Raw genomic sequence first — 19,887 nt, forward strand, 5'->3', positions numbered from 1 at the left:
TTCGATCCCCACACGGGGCAGCAGGGGTGGGGATTCCAGCAGGGGTGAGGATTCCAGCTGTTGGTTTCTCTGGGTCTGGATTGAAGGCACCTGAGACTCTAGTTCATGTTCCCGTTGTTTGTTTCTCTGGGTCTGGATTGAAGGCACCTGAGACTCTAGTTCATGTTCAGACTCAGGTGTTGATTATTTCTTATCAGCAGAACAGCATCACAAGTGTGAGTTCGTCAGCTTTTCATTAGAAGGCACAACAAGCTCTTGTTCCAAGGTCTTTTAAGACTAAACTATCCAATTAAGAACTGACACCTGGATTATTTTCCCTTTTAACCCAATAACTGATCCCAAAGGGCCCGCAATGCAGTTTTTCTGCCCAATTGCAGAATGCCACCCAAACCCATGAAGAAGAAGGAAGAAGCAGCACGAAGAAGAAACCCAGGATGACACCCTGTGCCCTCCACCTTGCTTCCATCCACAACATACTAAAAATCCCTAAATTTCTCACCAAGTGACACACCCACTATTCTCTATAATCTATTGCACATTTTTGTGGGTTCTGGTCAATCTTGAAGTCCAGGAAACTTTCTCCATGAATGAGAGTCAGAGTCAGTGCTCCCCTGGGCAGCACTGATTTTATTTATTTAAAAATAAAATAAAGTAAAATAAAATAAAATAAAATAAAATAAAATAAAATAATAAAACATTAAAATAATAAATATTTTAAAACAAAATATTTAAAAAATAAATTTTTTAAAATAATATAAAATAAAATATAGAATATTTAAAATAATAGTAAATAAAATAAATAATAAAATAAAATATACTTTTAAAAATAAAATAAAATCAAACAAAACCACAGTCTTCACAGTATGGCAAGAACATGACAAAGTTTGAAGTTTCTTTGAGAAAAATGTAACTGAAGGGCACCGTTATTTCACTTTAGGCATGGTTCATTTTTGCTGTGGAGGAAAAAGCAAATCACCAGAGCCAACATCTAAAATAGCATCTAATTTACTTTAAAACCAGTAAAAATTGCAAATAATTAGAGCTGGGCTGCCCAGGAATCGTTAGAGAAATCAATATCCAGCACCAGTGAAGTGTCTACAAAATACCAGATGGTCACGAGTAAAATCCAGAATGTGAGAACTCAAACACTGCCTGGAAAGGGGAAAAAAAAGACAAGTGAGAATTTTCCCTGGGGGAAGACAAAACTGATCAAAATTAAATTCGGCAAATTCGTGATGGGCTTGTTTTGCTAATCAATATCTGAGCAGAAGGGCTGGGGCTGGGTATTGCTCTGGCTCTGCTCCTGAAAATCCTGTGCCAAGTGCTCCTCCTGCCTTCACGGGACTGCAGAGACCAGGTCTGAGCCAAAGAGGGAATTTAAGGCAGGAATTCCTCAAAATTTGAAAGGGGAAGGGAAGGGAAGGGAAGGGAAGGGAAGGGAAGGGAAGGGAAGGGAAGGGAAGGGAAGGGAGCTCCAAGACCATCCAGTCCCAGCAGTGCCCAATCCCCACCTTGTGCCACCTCCAGGAATTCCTTGGTCACCTCCAGGGGTGGTGACTCCAAACCTCCTGGGCAGCCCCTGCCAAGGCCTGAGCACCCTTTCTGTGCCAAAATTCCTCCTGAAATCCCTCCCAGGCCAGGGCCCAGCCAGCGGTGTCCCTCGGGTCTGTGCTGTCACTGCACTCCTGGAGGTCCAGCTGAGGGAACAAGCTCAGAATTCCATCCTCCTCACCATTTCCCAGGGTGAGACACAAAGTCCAGGGGTTTCCTTCTTGGAGCAGGATGGCCAGCAGACCTTTGTCAGAACTCTCTGATTTTCTCACTTGGTCATGGCTGAAACAACAACTTTGGGCAGCTTTTGGCTTCAATCCAATTATAAGAAACTATGTACAGATAAACATATTTTTAAAATATTAACTCAGGGTCTTCTTCAGATTTTAACTTCCCAAACCCTCCAGTTTTAGTTATTTCAAGTGAAGCTCAGGGACTTTGTTCCCCAATTAACCTTGGAGAATAAATTAAATTGGAGAACTCTTCTTTCTGCTGACAACTCAGTGTTCACATGATGCTGGTTGGTATCCTACAACATCTCCCTGAAGAGCTGTCTTTTACCAGGCTTACAAAATGGGGATTTGGCTCATTTTCCAGCCCTTCTGATGGTTATGGAAGTGTGTCCATTTGGCCTCTGCTTCTACCTAATTAAATCTCCATTAAATAAGTGATTGCACCCTCTATAAATGACAGAGTTCATCCCCCTGGATATTTAATCCATAGCAACTGCTGTGACTGTCCCAGGCTGTTTTAAATGGACTTTTAAGGAAAGTCAAGGAATTTGGTGTGGCTCAGTCATTGCAGGCTTGTTTCTTTGGAGCCCATGGAATTAGGACATGGAAATAAACGTGAGACTTGGAGTTTGGATAAAACTCCCCAGAGCTGGGGCTGTGGGAGGTGGCCAAAAGGAAGCTCAGAGACCATGGCAAAATTAGAAATCACAGCTCTGGTCTTAACAGATGTTTTAGGGGAAATTTAAAATTGAAATTTGATTGAAATGTACTGAAATTTAAATTGTAGGGGAATTTTAAAATGGAAGCAGATTCTTGGCTCCATGAGGAGGAGATCACATACAAATCAGCATCAAATTGTAGGGGAATTTTAAAATGGAAGCAGATTCTTGGCTCCATGAGGAGGAGATTACATACAAACAGCATCAGTTTGGCAGGAATTCTTGGTCGGTTTTGTTTGTACCTGGATATCACTCTGAGGGGTCTGAACCAGCCAAAATCGCTGTTATTCCAAGTAAGGAATAACTCCCTTCCCTGGAAATCCAGAGCTGGACAGAGGGAGAAATGCCAAGCACACTCCCAACATGAATGGGGCCAATCTATGAAGAAGTGAGATAATTTTCATGGTTTTACATTTTTGTCAGGTTTCAAGGCACTGAGGATTGCACATTCCCCTGCTCTTGGCTTAAGTGCAGAAAAGATGCAGAGCCATGAATTAATTTATCCTCCTCCCTGAATGAGTCTGAGAAACAGTCCACGGCTGCACTTGTGACTGTCAGGACTGTGGAAAACCAGGTTAGACAGCAAATATAAACTGAAATTACAAAGCATGTAATGATAAATATCCTGAAGAAAAGCCTGGTTTGGGCTGGATTTTATCTCTCCCATCTATTGGACACCAGATCAGAATTTCTGCTATTGCAACAAAACTTGAAATACTTTAAAGCTGATAGTAAATGAATGTGGTATGCAGCTTCAGTACGGCACAACAAGCTACAGAGGGGTCATATTTCATCTTTAATTCATTTAAAATCAAGAGGCTGCATGACATCACTCTGATATTCCCTAAGATAGCAGCAGCCAGCTGATGTCACACACATTCTAAGGAAATTTGTCAAAATATATTAGCTCATATTTTTATCTGGGCAGCTATCAAGTGAAGTCAACAGAAAACAAGCTCTGCTGAAAGCAAACATTTCCATTTTCACAGTCTCAGAGGGGACAGAACAAATTATTTATAACACTGCAGTTTGTACATGCAGGCACGACTTCCTCTTCAGATTTTAGGGAAAAGAAAACAAGGAGAGCATGAAAAGCCAGCTTGTTTTCAAGCCTGCACTAATTCCAGTTTCACAGGTGTACAGACCAGCCCTCCCCGAAGACTGTGATTCACAGTTCAGCCTGGAGATGGGCTGAGTACCACTTGTTTAAATGTGTAAATTGTGAGAGCTTGGGAAAAACCACCAGATTCCTTTCTTTTGGGGGTTGTTTTCCCAGAGCCAGAGGCTGTTTCCATCCCTCTTTTCCCAGTCCCACTGGGAGTCACGAACACAAATACTGGCACATCTCAGATTTGCATCTCACCCAAGCCCAAGGGGCAGGAGGCAGGGCCTTTTCTTTCTTTTGGAGAGGCTCACTGGGAAGTGTTTGATCCTCTGTCACGAAGCTGGAAACAATAAATTTCATGGTTTTTATATTATTGACACATTTGTCTTGATGGGGTATCCCTGCAGCCCTCCTCGGCCACTCTGTGATCTCAGAAATGCTCCTTAAGCTTGGCCTTGATAAACGGCACCTGAATTAAGCTCTGACTTACCAGAAACTCCATTTGCTCCCAGGAATTTGGCCTGTTAGGAATCCCCCTTGGAAACTGCTTTTTCTCACCTGAAGCACCCAAATGGAACATTCTTTTTATCCTCAAACTTTCCAGGAAAGCCACCGACCTGAACTGTGGCCAGGATGGAAGATTATGAGGACTGAAATCAACTCTCTTGCGACCCTGTAAAAATTCTGGATTTTGGGGCGAAAACGTTTTAAAAAATGTTTAAAATGCTAAAAATGTTGAAGTGTTTGTTGGGGCTGCCCGAATAAACCTTTCAGGATTTGATGCATTTTGTGGGCAAGGCTGGGAAGCCTCGGGTGGGACTGAGGAGTTCCACTGGGCTGCTGGAGACACAAATAAACCTGAAAGAATGGGGTGAATCAGAATCCATCAACCTTTTAGAGAGGCCAACCCAGCCCAAAATTCCTCCTGGAAAGCAGCACCCCACCACTGACAGGATTTTGGAATAAAAAGCATCACTGAAAGAACTCATTCACCTGATAATTCCCCAGTGTGGCCGGTAAAAAAAAATGCAACAGGGCGGTGGCGTTTTACACTTAATTACCAACAATTAAATGCTAATTCTGCTTTTTATTTGCTGCTGTTCCAAGCATTGCCCAGGTGGTGACACTGATCCAGGGGCTGCTCCTGCCCTGGATTTTTAGGACAGATTTCCTGATCTCTCGCTGCCCCCAGAGTGTGAAACTGTGCCGATATAGATAATGATAAACAAATAAATTAAAAATAAATAGACAAATACAATAGTAATAGTAGCAATAGTAATAATAGTAATAGAAATAATAATAATAATAATAATAATAATAATAATAATAATAATAATAATAATAATAATAATCCTAACTGCAGGACAGTCCCACAAAAACATGCAGAAAGAATTTAGTGAAGCAGAAGTTGAAATTCCACCTGAAAAGTGTCAAGGACAAAAAAAAAAGAAGTGAAATCTTTGGGTATTTGGTGCATCACAGGTAGGATGGGAGGTTCTTGAGACACTTTTTGAAAAATAGAACAAATAAAGACGCCCCAATCAAATAAAGAATTACAGAAATGAGTGGGAATTGCAGTGTATGGGAGGAAGGTGTACCCAGATTTTCTGTCATTTCTCACCCACCTTGCACAATTCACAAAAGGGGAAGCAGTGGGAACAGAACCCAAACAGGAGGAGGCAGAGAACCCCTGACAATGGGAATTGCAACTCCGGAGAGGAAGACAGGAGAAACATTTTCAGATCCCAAGCTCTGTTTCCAAGCTGCACTTAAAAAGTCAGGGTGACCAATGGCTCTCTCAGAGATGTACATTTACACAGGATTTTGGGGATTTCTCCATAATCCACCACTACAAAACCTGCTTAGGTGTGATACTCAGGAACTGAAAAGTTTCTAAGTTCTTACAGTTGTACCTAAATATAAAGGCAAAACCTTTGATCAACACCTTATCTTTCATTTTGGGTAATGCAAAGACTTTTTACATTTTTAAGTCTAATTCTCATTTTCCTCAAAGTGATTTTTTTTTTTTAATTGAAAGTGCTCTTTGAAGCACAAACCAAAATAGTTTTTAAAAATTTCCACTTGGTACAGACACTCACAGACAACAACTCTGTTTCAATATTTACAGAAATGGAGCTTGCAGATAAAGCAAACTGATCAAAAATTAAGTTCTGGCCACAGAAAGTGCCACAGCTCATTTTTGAGCAAGCACAAAGTGCACCTCTCTGGAGAGAGGGACTCCAGCCCTTTGTGTCACCAAGGATTTTTGGCACCTTTAATCTGAGGAGCCACTCGAGTGTGTGAACTATTTACGTTATACTTGATATTTATTTTTGATAAAATATAGTGACTCCCCATGCACAGCAGCCACTTTTCAACACTCTGACTTGATTAGCATTTTTTTTTTTTTTTTTAATAGCAAAGAATGCACAGTTTGCAATGGTGACAACTTTCAGTTGTGGTGGTGGAGGGCTGATCCTGGCTGGTGCCACCAAAGCCACTCCATCAGCTGGGCAAGGGAGAGAAAATACAACCAAAATCTCAAGGGTGGAGATAAGGGCAGGGAGAGATCATTCACCCCTCACCCTCGGGGGCAAAACAGCTTCGACTTGGGGAAATTAATTTAACTTATCACCAATCAAATCAGAGCAGGATAATGAGAAATACAAACCAAATGTTAAAACACATCTCCCCCGCCCCTCTCTTCTACCTGGCTCAGCTTCACTCCCCCTTTTCTCTCCCTCCCCATTGCCAGAGGCACAGGGGGATGGGGAATGGGGCTGGGGTCACTTTATCCCCTCACCCCCTTCCCCTGCTCAGCCTGGGTCCCTTTCCATGGGTGCAGGGCCAGCTCCTGCTCCTCCTTCCTCACTGCCTGGGGCTGCAGAGCTGCTCCTCCTGCCCATCCTCACTCCCCTGTCCAGCCGGGCTTGTGCAGGGTTTTTATTCCCTTCCTAAGCCTGTAATCCCAGAGCTGTCCCCATGGCAGCTGGGCTCAGCTTGGCCAGCGGTGCCTCCCTCCTGGAGCTGTTTATCGAGGTGCTGCTGGGTTATAAAGCTGGGAAACAGGCTCATTTTATCAGGAAAAACATTCCTGTTTTCATTTGTCCCTTGTCCTGTACGTAATTAGGGGCCTAGAGCTGGAATTGGCTCTGTGGGAAATGGGGAAAACTTCCAGCAGCTTCTGCCAGAAACCACCAAAACCTTGTCAAGCAAACCCAAAACAGTTGTAGGGAATAAATTCTTTTGGAATGAATGAGCCACCGGGTTAATTTATTCCCCACTTGAGGAAAGCTGAGGAAGGGAGCCCAACCACGTGGATGTCCCATGGTTTGGCTGTTTCTTCTCTCTGCTGGAGGATCCCTGGAAAAGCTTCAAGCTGAGCATCTAAAAATGGGATTCAGGGTGTAAAATCTGCCTGCAGTGCTGCCATGGGAGCAGGGAAGGGAAGGGAAGGGAAGGGAAGGGAAGGGAAGGGAAGGGAAGGGAAGGGAAGGGAAGGGAAGGGAAGGATGCTGAGTTGATTGTAGGAGAAACGTGTCCTTTTTGGAGTCAGCGCTGCTTGTCCTGAGCTGGGTCATCAAAATGAGGCGGCCCCAAGACCTCGGGAGGCTCCAGGAGTCCTGGAGTTGGTGAGAACTGGAAAAAAGACATAAATCAGTGCCTAAGACAAGGTCAGAGCACTTTGGCAGCAAGCCTGGAGCTGCTTTCTCCCTGCAGGAGATCCTTTGGCATTTCAGTGGGAAGTGATGAGCCAAAGTTTCAGCTTGGGCAGCACCTCCAGCCCAGAGGATGGAGAAACCATCCCAAGGAACACATTTCCAGCAGGAGACTCCTGGAAATCCAGAAAGGCAGCACTTTTCAGAGAGAAACCATCCCAAGGAACACATTTCCAGCAGGAGACTCCTGGAAATCCAGAAAGGCAGCACTTTTCAGAGAGAAACCATCCCAAGGAACACATTTCCAGCAGGAGACTCCTGGAAATCCAGAAAGGCAGCACTTTTCAGAGAGAAACCACCCTGAGGAACACAAGGAATGTCCTGGAGATGCAGGAAAAGGCAGCATTGGGCATTTGCCAGGGAATTGGATGAATCAAATCCACATGCTGGCAGCAAAGTGGCAAATTTTTTCCCTCCTTTTCTCCTTGTGGTGAATCAGGGAAAGCTCCCACACAGCCTGTGGTCCTGAGAATCTTCTAAAAAATTAGAAATCCTTAGTTCTGTAAAAAGAGGTTTTTGCAGCAAATTCAGCATTTTTAAACTTAAACAAAGACAAAACTTCATGTGTCACTCACTATACAAATACAGACTCTCAGTGTAATTCTACCTCAGTTCTGTTTTCATATTCTTCTGGGAATATCCTGGAAATATTTCCTGAGCAACCCCAGTTACCAAACCTGCACAGAACTCCTGCATTTCCAGTTGTGCCTTATGGCTGGCAGGAAACATTTGTTATTTTCTTCCCAGGATATTTTACCTGGAAGAAATGACAGGGAAAGTGGGAAAAAAAAGTTTGTCTTGTTTGCAGGCTGATGCCAGCGAGAAGAGGATTTGGGGAGAGCAGGAAGCAGCTGCAGCTGGGCTGGTTTTCATCATTTTGGGTTTCATCAATGCCTGGAACAACCAAGGGCTTCTTGGCCAAAAGGGAAAGGTGGGATTCTCTAAGAAAAATCCCACAATTTTGTCAGATCAAAATCCTATTACGAATACTTCATTCACATTTAACTGCTTTGGCTTTTCTGAAGACAAATCCATTCATTGAAACAACAAAAAAATTCATATAATTCATACCAAATTCTTGAAATCCTCCATGCCATTACACTGCTTTAAAAAATATTTATACCTGTGCATGGAACAGATTTTTTTTTTTACCTGCAAAGAGTAAAAGCTTCCATAATTAATTGCAGCAGGAAGTCTCTTCCCTGTGCCATCCACAGAAATCCCAAATTCAACTACAGGCATTTTAAATTAGTGCTCCTTGAAAGCACAGGCAAAACAAGGCCACCTCAATATTTTCAAAGAAAAAATTTTAAAATTAATTATTAATTATGAAAAGTATTATTATTATTGTTATTATCATTAATACTAAAAATACAATACTAATAATACTAATACTAATAATAATAATATTTCTGCCCAGACTGAGCAGAACTGACTGCTGGGTGTCTCCTGACACCAAATCCATGTGAAGCCAGGTGGGAATGTCAGGAGAAAACAGGAATAAAGTCACAAGAAATATTTGTAATATTTCTGTGTGGCTTTTTTGCCACTCCATCGATACCTCAAGCAAAACAAAAACCTTGATTGAGTTTTGGCTTTCATTTTTACATCTTTAATTCTGAATTTCTCTTACACTTTGTGGGGGTTTTTGGTTCTAACGAGTTGGTTTTACTCCTAATTTACAGCAGGAAAGTTTTCCTGTGTGTCTCTTTTGATTTCTAAAGCATTTCTTTTATTTCTAAATCTCTTTTTGTTTTTAAATTAAACTGCCAATGGGCATTTACTGAATCAGGGGCAGATCCAGAGCTGCTGATGATGCCAGGAAATAACCTGGAGCAGGAGGACCAGCCCTGAAAAGCAAAGGCTGCTCCAGATATTCCTCTAAAAGTACCACACAAATTTAATGCTAAATTTTCTTTTCAAGATTTTCCACAAAAATAAGACTTAATTTTTTTTCACTTTTCATTTACATTTTCAGGTTTTTTTCCCAGGTCAATATTCACTTACCCACCTTAACATGACTTTTTTCCATTCTGAAAAGGCATCGGTGCAAACCATTCAAAGCAAGCCAGGCCTCTGCAGAAAATTAAAATAAAACAGAATAAAATAAAGGAAAATAAAATAAAATAAAAATCTTTTCATTCTGGGCAACCAGTTAAAACCAAACTTTGCAGGGGCAATAAGAGTGTGAAGCATCTTGTTTTTTTCCACCACAGCCCTTTTCTCTGAGCAGTCAAGCCCCTCATTATGTACAGGAGAATAAAATAAAGGAAAATAAAATAAAGGAAAAGAAAGTAAAATAGTAAAATAAAATAAAGTAAAAAGAACAAAGTAAAATGAAGTAAAGTAAAATAAAGTAAAACAAAGTAAAATTAAATTAAAAAAATTAAAAAATAAAATAAAATAACAGCCCCTCATTATGTACAGGACAAGGAGTTCCCCCAGCACAAGACACAAATAAAACCAGGAATATTTTCCTGATAAAATGCACCTGTGATCAGGTGCTTCCCACAGCAGCACCTTGATAAATATATTGATAACATAAGTATATTATCTTATTGAGAGAATATATTATCAATAGTAAGATAAGAAATATCTTGTCTTATTGATAATAAGTATATTATATTTACAATATAAATATCAAGAAATTGCTATTTAGTCCTCAGCAACAGCCTGCCTTGCTGCCAGAGCTCAAGACAGATTTAAACACACATCTTTTGAGTGGGTACCATTAAGAAACAACCTTTATTTTTTTTTTTTCCTGCCTTGTGCAGTTCCTGCTGCTGGTTGTCAGAGCAGAGGAATTAGCCCGGCCTGGGAAGGCTCCTCTGGCAGCACATCCCAGCCCTGCACTGCAGCCTTTGCCCTCTCCTGAGCAGCCAGGCTAAATTGGGTAGTGCTTTTGGAAGTGAACAAATTGGGACTAGGAAAAGACCCCAAGCTCATTTTCAATTTTGTTCTGAGCTCCTGTTTGAAGTGGAGTAGTTAGGAAAGCAATAAATAGGCCAGGGCCATGGGGGAACAGCTCTTGATGTACATTTGGGTCAGGGGCTACCACTAGGATTTCTTGAGGAAGGCAGATGATATTCCATTAGAAAGGAAAAAAAATAAAAATCCCAACCACAAAAAAGTTTTGTGTGGAGCGTTTTTGGGAAGTCAGGAATACAACAATAATAATTAGCACTGCAAATTAGAGCTGGATGAGATTTAAAACTAAGTTTCTTTTACCCTGTCACTTATACATTTTAAATTTACCTCCCCAAATGTCTCAGCTTGCAGTTTAAAACAGGCATTCCACACGCTTATGATTAATTACTATGCAAAGGTTTTAATTGAAGCAATCCATGCACTTAAACTTATTTTTTTAGTGAATTTACTAGTTTAACAATATTAGATGTATTAACTTTATAATATAAATAATTTAAGTAATATAAATCTTACTAGGAATAAGTCAATACTAAAAACCAAAATTTCGCTTTATCATTGTAATTTTTATAAAGATCCTTTAACTGCAGTCAGTGTTTTATTGCCCAAGTTTATGAGAGTTGCATAAATAAACAAAAAACCAAATCTCTCTGCCTTTTTTGAGTTCTTCTGTCTTATCCTCCAGATGACTAACACAGAACATGCAGACTGAAATTTGGGTTTTTAAACGGAAATTATTCATCATTTGCACTTTGGTGGGCTTTTAGTGAAGTTTGCTCTGTCCTCGCCATACCTGTGAATTTATATTAAAATGGGCAAGGCTTAAGAAGGAGGAGAAATTTGGATGGGATATTGGAAAGGAATTGTTCCCAGAAGGGTGGGGAGGGGTTGGGATGGAATTCCCAGAGCAGCTGTGGCTGCCCCTGGATCCCTGGCAGTGCCCAAGGCCAGGCTGGACACTGGGGCTGGAGCACCTGGGACAGGGGAAGGTGTCCCTGCCATGGCAGGGGTGGCACTGGCTGGGATTTGGGGTCCCTCCAACCCAAACCTGGGATTCTGTGAGGAAATTATTCCTGTCCTTGGACCGGAAGCTGTCCAGTTTTGGCATCAGGGCACGTTGGGAATTGTTCATCCCATGGACACCAACTTAGGGGATTTGCTCCCACAGCAACACTCCTGCTGAACCCTAATGACAAACATTAAAAACATCACCTCGGTGCCACCAGCTGCCCTGCCTGGAGCAGGACTCATCCTCCTCTTCAGCTGGACCACGAAGGGTGGGGCTCTCACACCCAGCAGCTTCTGTAGGACGGCATTCCACGGGCTGGGGCTGTTCCAAAGCCCAGGTGTGCTGGTGTGACCCAGGGATCCCCAAAGCTGCTCCGTCCCCCCGGGCTGGGCAGGAGGGACAGCAGGAGGTCACACAGAAGGTCACCTGCTCACTTCCACCCTCTGTTCCTTCTCCTCGGGGACTGGAGCCCTTCCCTGCTCCAGCCAGTTCTCCATGGACCTCTCCTGCCATTTATTTTTGAAGATTATATTATTTTTATTTACAGAGGTTCCCTTGCTTCTTTTTAAAGAATTTTAATGATCATTCATAATTAGTGGAGCACCTTTCTGATGATTCCTGCCCTGCCTTTTTATACAACCAAGGGACACTTTTTGTGTATTCTTGGCAATAAATCAATGATTTATTTGATTCTATTAACATAAACAACATTTCAAATAATTTTTAAAATGGTAATAATTTTGTTAATATTTTGATTTTTTTTTCATTCCTCCACAGTCGGACACTGTTTACCACCACTCTGGGGTGAAAAATAGTTCTCATGGAAAGAATAATTTAAGAAATGTCAGAAAAAAACCCAAAAAACCCAAGAAATTTTGAGGTCCTTCTCTTTCAAGGCCTTTCTTTAAAAGTGGAGGAGAAAACTTGGAAGGGCCTGCCAATATCTGCTTTGATATTAATTAGAATCAATAGATCAGAATTGTATGAAATATTGTTTGCTGGCTAGAGCACAAACACTTTGGGAGATCACACCTTTGAATAATTAGGGATACAAGGGGAAAGATTAAGGTTTTTAAAGTAATTCTATCCAGTTTTAATAATAGACAACCAAAAGTTTGGATAAGAGGAGAAATGAAGCCTCTGCTAATTGTTATTACAGTTTTCTGTGGCTGAGGTCACCATGTCAGAATTCCAATAAATTTGATTATTTGAGATGGATGAATCACTGCCCAGAGAGCCTAAAGTAAATACTGCATGACTGGTTGCCCACTGTATCTCTTAATGAATTAAATCTCATTATTTCCCAAAATAATTCCTAGCAAAGGCTACTCAGCCAGAACAATATAAATTTATTTTACATAGAATCATAGAATCGTTGAGGTTGGAAAAGACCTCAAAGTTCATCAAGTCCTACCATCAACACCTTGAAACAGCTCCTGAAAAAAAGACTGATTTTCACTGAAAAAGACTTTTCTGTCTTCATTCCCTAAGGCAAACTTGTTTCCTCTTCCCTCCCTGCTTCTCACAAGGGAATTGGTCCTTGGAAAACATAAAAAAGGACTTAGGAAAAGGGTTTCACTTTCAGAGAAAGTTCTCAACGTGCACTCAAATTACTTTTCTTTATTCCTGCCTCACCTGGATCAACCCCCTGTGTTTATGGACAGGTGTGAGAGCAAGGAAAAGGCAATAAAACCCCAACAAATGTGGGGTTTGGGGCTGGAGTTTGGCAGGGAGGCACAGGGGTAAACAAAGCAAGCCCAGGCTTTGCTTTTTCACCCAGCAGCAGCATTTAACCCCAGGCTTGAAAAGGAGGATGCTCACAAATACAGTGAAGTCATGTATTCAATTTTGCTCAACTACTGGTGTGAAATTTTAATCAAAAAAAAAAAAAAAACACTAGAGAGCTCATTCAAAAAAGAAATTAGTGAAGAAAAAAAAAAATTAAAAAAAAAAAAAAACTTTGGTCGTCTCTCATCAGTGAAAACTGATTTAGTTATGCAAATTACTGCTATGAATATTAAACCACTGATGAAAGGTTTTTAATGAAGGGATCTTTTGTTTTGGAAATGCAAGGGTATATGCTTTAATTTCTTGCTAATTTACTGTTCTTTGATAATGTTCGCATTTTCCCCAAAGTGACTCCACTGATGGGTTTAATACTGTGAATAGAACTACAGGCCAACAATACTGGTTTTGACAAGCCTTCCCCTGTGTAACTATAGATCATGATTTGCAGCCCCTTATGCACAATTCTATTAGGGTGAATTTTGTCTACAGGGCTTTCCATGAAATGAATTCTCATTTTAATGTTAGCCTCCTGCAGTTTTTAATTTTTAATCTGTAATATGAAATTGCAAATTTTACAAACATCATTTGAAAAAGCCACTAGGACAGAACCGAATGCCAAAGTTTACATATTGCCTAATTAGACTGTTATGAGAAGCAGCTTATCAATGTCAAGCCAAAGATCATCAAAAAATCCAATTACTAATTTGAAAAACACATATATTTATAGGTTCATTTTGTTTAATTTGCATCCGATTAGCTTAATAATTGTTTAAAAATTGTATTAAGGTTAATAATTTGGGTTCAGTTAGCAACACACCTGGGCTGCCCAAGTGGGTACCCCACCAAAAATAAAGCTCCATGGTGATCTTTTCCAGCAGAAAGCACAGAGAGCTCATTACTCAAATGACAAGGCAATTTTAAATATGAAAAGTTATTAAATCCACTCACGAGGCTGCTCTTTTTTCAGCTGGTACTGGTCAGGATTGCTCAGGGTGGGCTGTCCCAAACTTCCAGGAGGATTCACCTCATTCGGATGTTGAGTCCTGCCTCACCAGCCGAGGTCTGCTCCGAGATCCTAACAGGGAATTTGGACTTTGAAAAGTTGGCATTAGAGGGGAGCAATGGTGGGCAGGGCACAGGGGTTGTTTCTCTTTAGGGTCGGTTTCAGTGCAAGCTCAGAGTGGACATTGCTAACCACAGCAAGGGACAGGTCTGGGAAATTGGTCTGGTGGCTGGACTCAAAGGTCTTTTCCAACCTAAATGACTCTTTCCGACCCAAATGACCCTAAAAGACCTAAAGATCTTTCCCAACCTAAATGAATGGCATCAAACAGGTGCCACAGCCAGCTCAAGAATTTTTTCTCACTTCAGAATTTTTTCTCCTGGGAAGGCTCATCCCTCCCTGGTGCCGTGCTGGTGAGGGCAGCGGTGTCCTGAGGAAACACGGGAGCTGTCCAAGGGGGAACTGCTGTGCCCATGGCCAGAAGTGATCCTAGGGCCAGAACTGATCCTAGGGACCAGCAGAGCCACGGGCAGAGCCTGGGAAAGCTGTGCCAGCTGGAAGGGTGTGGTGGGATGGTGGTGCCCGTGTTCCTGCTCACTCAGAAGCCACCTCAGCCTTGGAGCTCCCCAGCCAAACCCTGCCTGGGGTTCCTTCATTAAACCAGGAGTGGGGCTGAGCTTTGCCTGAGGACCAAGGCTTTCCCTTTAGTTAATGGGAAGCAGGAGCCTTCTCCAGAGGGGGGAACGGGAGCACCAAGCTGAGCTGGAGCGCCCTGGAGGAACGGTGGGATCTTGGGAGGCAACTCTCCAGGTGATCAAATTAGCGCCTCTGCCTGCCTAATTGGCACGGGGGGCACCAGCTAATGAACAACGAGCAGTGCAACAAAGGAGGCACACGCTGGAAAGGCAGGAAAATGAGCTGGTGCTAATTGGTGGGCTCGACTTGGCTGGGATTAATCACACGTTTTAACGGGAGGGCTGCAAAGTGATGCCCGCACCCCAAAAGGCACTGCAGTGCTGATTTGCATATCTGTAATGAGCTGGGTTTTGGTAAATTGACGGGATTTGGCTTCAAAATCAAAAAAGCTGGTGGGTTTTCATCTGGTCCAGCACCTAAAAGTCTCAGCTTTAGTTTTAAACCTAGTTTCAGGCTTTGACTGAGGAGATGCTCTCAGTGGGTTCAATTAAAATGGATTTGGCCCTTCGCTTGCCTCATGGATGATTTCTGATCTGCCTGACCCTCCTGGAGGGGTTTCTCATTTCCCATTATTTAAAAATAGGTCATTGAGAGTTTTAGGAACACATGCAAAATATTAATTACAAAGTTCAGCAGCACAGTTTTGGTCAGCTGGTGGGGTATCTCCCCTCAAAGAAAAACAAGGATTTATGGCAGTGGGTTCTTGGGAGATTTGCAGGATAAATGATCATAGGTGGTTGAGAAGAGCCTGGTCTAATCTAATTTACAGCTCTAATTAGCTGGTTTTTAGAAAAATCTGTTTGACCTTCTTGAGAGCAGTGAAAGCTGCATCTTTCCCTGGTATTCACAAACATTGCAATTTAAAATACCTCCAGAGCTGCAAAACTGAGAGCATCAGATCCAGATGGAGATGCAGCTCCCTCTGGAAGGAGCAGAGGGGAAAATCAGGAGTTCATTCCTGTGCCACACAGTAGCCACTAAGATTTCCTTGCATTCTTCCACCAAGCAGCCTGGCAAACTCTCTAAATTGCACAAAATCCCAATTTTCATTCCATCATGCCAGCACTTTTATCTTGTCCTAGAAAATATGATACTCTCACTGAAGGAAGTAATATTAAAAAAGTAAAAAGTTGAATATGGAAAAGATTCTGCAATAATTTCATACTAACGTAACTTACTTTATAATAATATTTCTATTAAAAAGCTAAATGTTAACATTAAATTCATTTTTGAAATAAACATTTACTTAGAAATAAATAGAAAAATTTACAAATAAATTTCTACTTTTCAGATGGCTGCAAATCTTTGCAATCCTTTGATCCCCTACCACAAATAGCAAAAAATGGTATTTTTCTGGAAATCATAAGTTCATTTGTTTAATGAAAGAGCTGCAATTTATTGTTAAGAAGTTTCATATTCCACCAGAACAGAAAACAACTCCAATCCAAAAATAATTGTGTCTGTCCAGGTTGAAACTTGAGTTTAAACTTGGGTTAAACTGGATTAAACTCCTCTTTCCAAGTGCTGCAGGTCACTTAGTCCAGGTCTCTCCTGGAGCTGGGAAATTTGTGTTGAGGGATTTGCATCAGCAGATTTTAAACTGCTGAAGTGAAAATAGGATTTTTTAATCCCTAAATGAACACTGAGGAGTGAAACTCCTCTCACACAGGTTTTGTTTCAAATATCCATCCAATTTTAGGAGGGAAAACAAGCCATGAGGAATTTTCTGGCAAGTTTCTTGTATCTTAATAAGATAAATTTTAAAATGTAGTAATTTTGTTCAGATAATTCTAATAGCAGCACTAGAAGTAGTGCTAAAAACACTGATTTGTTGCCAGTGTTTCTTCCCCAATACACAGAGACACAGGAATATTTGCCTCAAAGTGCTTTGATTTCTTCTGGCTTTGGCTAAAAATATTTCCTGGGCAAGGTGATGCTGAATGATGCTGCTCAGAATCTGCAGTGAGTGGGGATTGAAGCACTTCTTTCACGGTTTTATGGTATCCCACTTTAATTCCAAATTCTGGCTGCAGGTCTCTTGATAAAACTGATATTTTCAGTGAAATACAATAGAAAGTTTTACTCTTTCTGCCATGTGTTCTGTAAAAGTTGTGGTTATCAAACTTCGGGATCACAAGGGTGTATTTTAGCCATGCCCAATCCTGCATTCTACTGGAATTTAAAAAGCCCTCCTGGAGAAAAAAAATTAATCTGGAGAATTTTCTTAAATTCATTAAATAAAAAATGGAAATTTATAATGCTGAAGATCAGAACAGGATTGGGGTTTTATCTTTCAAATACACTGATTTTTCCCAATTTTTACTGTTAATTGCTTGTCACAGGCTGACAAGTCCTGATCTACCTGCCACTCACAGAACCACAAAAACATCAATATCTGCCCTGAGCACCATCAAAACTTCCCCACACTCCTGATATTTAATTTCCAGGTGGGTCTTTAGTCCTTTTTTGGTACTACAGAAGGGAAGTTTATTTCAGGAGATGTTCCTCAAGCTTATCCACAAATTCCAGCCTCTGTTGGCAAACCTGAGAATATTCACTAATTACAAATTTTGGAGTGGCAGGGAACATCACATGGAAGTTTTTAAAAGGGTGGCAGTTCCCACTTGACTCCAGGATTTTTTTTTGTGACCTCCTCTGAGTACCAGCCATAAATTATATTCTAAAGGAGCAGGGAAGGAAGCTGGAGTGGGAATCTATGGAGACAACGTCCTCAAAGATCATCAATTACCTGCTCTCTGCTAATCTCTGAGAATTGCCTCCATCAGAGCCCAGCCTTTGGGAAATTACAGAAAATCCCAAAATTCTGGGGGTGTTTACAGCTCGGCTCCAAGGTTAACAACTGTTCTCCCAAAATAGCATCACATCTCTGGGTCAGGGCAGGGGAGGAACGCCACGGAAAGAGACAAATTAAAAGGCGCAAAATTCAAGCCAATGCGAGTTTTCTTTCCGTGTTTCATGTAATTAAGCAGCTTGTCTTGCTGTCGAGGAACTCTTTCAAGCCAAGAAGTCTGGAAGGAAATTGGGTATGAAAGAAACTGTCAGGAACAGGCAGGGCTGTGGCATTGATACTTGGGGATTGGTTCAGGGTGAAGGTACACTTGTCTATAAGGGTGAATAGTATTGGGAAATAAAGGTAAATATGTCACACGTAATTTTTACTATAAAGGACACAACTGCCCTGTGGGTGGGGGGGAGCGCACTTGACTGTCCTGCTGAGCGGACCTCGGCTGGGCAGAGAGAAAGCTTTGTAGATAAGAGATAATAAACAAGACTGAAGACCGAGAATCTGAGAGTCCAGACTCATCCTTCGCAATCGCGGCCGCCCAGAACCACTTTCCCCGTGTCGGGGCAGAGACACATAACAGCGGACCCCGACAATTGATGGCAAGGCAGGGCTGAAATATTAAAATCCAGTTTTGTTGTCAGGAAGTTTTGAAACTCTCTGTGACAATCAAGTTGATTTTTCAACCTTGTTTATGTAGTGGAAGCAGGAAGTCCATCTATTTTTAATAAGTGTGGAGATGAAATTTAGAGGATAGATGGAGGTCCCCACAGGGATCGGTGACAATTGACAGCACAGCGGTGACAAATCCATCAAAAAGGAGGATCAAACCAAAACCTCTGGAAAAATAATGCTCCTGCTTAAATAATAAATACTCTGCAGGGATTTAAAAGCCATGAGGAGGTGGCACTTGGGGACATGGGACAGTGGTGGCCTTGGACATTCTGGGGTTGGACTCAATGCTTTTGGAGAGCTTTTCCAACCTAAGTGAGGTAAATATCACCAGGCAGCTCTCTATATTTACATAAAATTTAAAATACTCAAATTCTTCTTTATTACTCCCTCAAAAATCACTGGAGAAATTAGCTTTAAATAAATTCATAGACATAAAAACATATACATGTATCTATACCCAGCAACTTTAAATGCAAGCAACAGTCACAGATAACTAAGAGAAACCTCTGCTTCCTGATGTTATTTATGTCCCACTCCTTTCCTTCCTTCCTTAGGAAAATCATCTGCCCAGATTAAAAATCAAACATTGACAATGCAGAAAACTTGCAATGAAATTTTCCCACCATTTCCTTTTTTTTTAAATTTGTGCTGCCACACAACAATGAAGATGTAACACTACAGAAATCACAAAGATAATTTGGAAATTTTCCTAGAGGAAAGAGATTTGTCTCAGCTCTCCCTCAGAATTACCTACCTTGAGGTAAACTTGCAGTTTCAAATTTTCTGAGTGGAAATGGAGTTGCCCATAAAATAAAACACATCTTTATCCAATTTGAATCAGCAGGAATTCATGTTAAATATCAGTTCAAAGAGCACAGAGTAGATCTCCTCTGGAAACACCCTGGACAGTGAGCAAAGCCCTGGTCCGGGTGGCTGCAGGGTCCCCACAACCAAATAAATACAATAAAATGCATCAGCCACCTACCTTCAGCTCCTGATTTTCCTGGCTGGCTGTAGAACATTCCCAAAAATGAGACAACATCATTTTCTGAAACTTCCACAAATGAACCTTTGCTTTGGGAATTCCCATCCTACCTTGTGTCCATCTCTTCACCAAACACATCTGGCCTTGCACAGACCTCCACAGACTACAGAAACTGGGATCTAACTCTGGAGATTTCTCCAATTCCTACAAAAGCAGTGGGATAAATTCCTTAGGGAGAGACTCTGCCCAGGATTCCTTCTCAGTCTTGAGACCAACTCCAGTGAAGCACCTGGGAAAGGGCCATGAGAGGAGACAATTCCTGATTTTTTTAGTACTAGAGAAGGAGAATTTACTTCAGGAGATGTTCCTCAAGTTTAGTTTATCCACAAATTCCATCTTGGGGAGAAACTCCAGCTCTGGAAGAGAACTGAGGCATTTAATTTGAGCTGAGCTTTTGTTAGATTTGAACTTGGACCAAACCCAAAAGTGACAGACCTGAGTGACTGGAGGAAAAAACCAAACAACTTGAAAATAAATATTCCAGAAAAATATTCCTGTGGATCCCTGTATTTCCCAATCATGGCATTGCTTACACAGAGGAGGCAGTTTTGATTTTAGGGAAGACGGTAAAATTTTGCTTTCCTCTGAGATTTCAGGGTTAAAGTTTTAGGAATGT

The sequence above is a fragment of the Pyrgilauda ruficollis genome, unplaced genomic scaffold, assembly GCF_017590135.1.
Source record: "Pyrgilauda ruficollis isolate IOZ18807 unplaced genomic scaffold, ASM1759013v1 scaffold15, whole genome shotgun sequence".
Taxonomy (NCBI): Eukaryota; Metazoa; Chordata; class Aves; order Passeriformes; family Passeridae; genus Pyrgilauda; species Pyrgilauda ruficollis.